The sequence below is a fragment of the Asparagus officinalis genome, chromosome 2, assembly GCF_001876935.1.
Source record: "Asparagus officinalis chromosome 2, Aspof.V1, whole genome shotgun sequence".
NCBI lineage: Eukaryota > Viridiplantae > Streptophyta > Magnoliopsida > Asparagales > Asparagaceae > Asparagus > Asparagus officinalis.
In genome coordinates, this window is record NC_033795.1 from 41582764 (window position 1) to 41585258 (window position 2495).

Consider the following 2495-nt stretch of genomic DNA (forward strand, 5'->3'; position numbering starts at 1 on the left):
GTCAACGACGACGAGCTCTCTCTCCCCCTCTTTTCCGGCCCCACGTGCGGAGAAGAAGATCGCGAAGCGGAAGTCACGTGCCAAGCAGCGGACTCCGACCGCCTACATCGACGTGGATCCGGAGAGCTTCAGGGCTCTGGTTCAGCGGATGACTGGGCCCAAGTTTGGGGATGTTGGGCTTGGGCTGGTGATTAGGCCTGAGCCCAAGAGGAGGGGTTTTGTCCCGACGCTGGAAACGTCCGGGGTTTCCATGGGCCGGGTTGAACCGGCCGGTTTGGATCGCTTTGGCGGTGAACCGGTGTTGGAGGACGGGGATTTGGGGTTTTTTTGATGTTGAGTCGTTTCTGAGTTTTCCGTCGCTGGAATCTTGTGTTATGTAATTTTTAGTACTGTTTTGTTTGGTAATGTAGGGCATGTATTATTTAGTTATTTATGTATATATATATAGTAGTAGGTTTTGGGGGCTAGGGTTGTTTGGTTGGCTAGAAAAATAAGCAAATCAATTATAAGAAACCTATGTCCTATAATAAATTCTTTTTTTTATGCTTGGTTAATTTTTTAAAGAAAAATTCTTTAAGGGCCCAAAATATGGGAACAATAGGGAGGACAAGTGAGGTGTCCCCTCCTATTGGATAATGAGTTGGCCATCATTAATGATGGCCAACTCATTATCCAATAAGAGGGGGACACTTCACTTATCCCCTTTATTGGTCCCATATTTTGGGTCCCTGTAGCAAAGCTCAAAAAAACTCATTTCATGAATTTCTTTTCGAGAAAATAGATAGAAATCAACTTTTAATGGTTTCCCTATCTCATACTTTTCTCTGATTTTAGGAAATCAACCAATCTTTTTTTATTTTATTTTAAAACACACATGTTTTCTCTTGTAGACCCAATGCTATATGTCGCAGTTCTTGTCATTTTAGTAGGTAGACCCTCCTTGAATTCCTCTTTTGCCTTCAACATAGATTCATTAGTTTCACGAGGCAATATCTGGCAAAATTTTATCCAGGACAAAAGAGTTAAAAGTATTTATTTACCTAGGTGCAAAAATGAAAAGGGCCTCAAGAGTTCAAAACATCAATATACTCCACGCATGGGGGTCTACGTGCAATTAATCCTATTTATTTTCTCCAAAAACTTTCTTTTTAAAATAATAACAATAGTAAATTAGAAACATAAGAAGGCATCGGAAAGATACGAGGTCCAAATTTTTAATAGGTCTAATCGCAGATAAACCCCCTCACTGCAGTCTAATTATGGATAGGCCCCCCTTTAGTTGCATCAGAGAGTATAGGCATTAGGCCCCCGTTGCCATTGCCCCAAGCGTGTACAGATCCCTTAAATTTTTCACAGTGAAGAGAGTCAAAAAAGTTCACACACGGAGAAGAGTGAAAAAAGTTCACTCAGGGTTCTATCTGCAACAATAGAGCTACACAGTTCAGCTATAGTTCGCAATTAAACCTACAAGATAGGGCCAGATCCCTAATCGAGAAAACAAACCTCTGGTACCAAGCAAGAAAATTGCCCCGTAGGCAACTGAAAAACTCTTATAGCAACTAGTAACGAATAAGCACTAATCCATTGTTTGTTAACAATAAATTACTCTCACTTTCAAACTATTTCGTACATGGATAAAACACTACCTGAACAGTTCCTTTCAACTCCCCGAGTCCGATGTGGTTATTGCTATCAGATGAGAGATTCGCGTGAAAACACCAAAATTTTTTGGTTGATACCAGGAAATTGGGCGGTGGGATTTACCGCTAGCACCAACTCTTTTTGATCATCCTGCTTAGTTTAAGAAAGATAAATTATCAACTTATCCCAGAAAACCAGGCAAGAAATTATATCTCCTTAAAATGGAAATGTAACCGAATATTATACTAGTTACGCATCATGTACCCACTTGACTGTGGGCAATATCACTAGTTCGTTCTGATACATGTTGACAATTACATACTCAATTTGGAATCAGAAACAAGAACAGAAAAACAGCACAAATACGAGAAATTAAAGAATAGAGTGAATTTTAAATGGTACTTGGCATTACTTTGCACTAGTGCTCGTAAACCCGTGAATGAGATGAATACTCGTAGATCATGTCACAATGAAACAACTTTAATATGAAGCAGTATTAGGAAATGTTACGATCAAATGAGCACAGCTCTGGCAGCTTAACACACTGCTTCAAATGAGAGTTAACATGTCCAAGTCTCCATGTGTAAGAAAACTAATAAGATTTTTCACAAAAAAAGAAAGAAAGAAAAAAGATGATGACTGATTGAGGGCTAAGTCGCACTGCACAATGATGAAATACAATAATCCAAATCTGGAGAACTAAAAGAAACTGATTAGAGGTTCCCACTCTTCATGAGCGTAATGATGTTTTGTTTGAGAGAGATCGCTGCCCTATTTTCCTAACAGCATGTTTGGATGAGGGGTAATGGGAGGGAGGGGAAGGTAAGTTAACAATTAACCCTCTTCGGTAGTTT

At 39.6% G+C, this 2495-nt stretch overlaps 1 protein-coding gene across 1 annotated transcript in view; it reads right to left on the reverse strand.

Moving 5' to 3' along the window:
* The window catches only part of LOC109831105 (protein sym-1), a 10476-nt gene continuing 9711 nt past the window's right edge, over positions 1731-2495 (reverse strand). The window contains exon 8 of the mRNA XM_020398444.1: positions 1731-1791. The gene's annotated coding sequence lies outside the window, so the exon portion shown is untranslated. The remainder of the gene's footprint in view (positions 1792-2495) is intronic.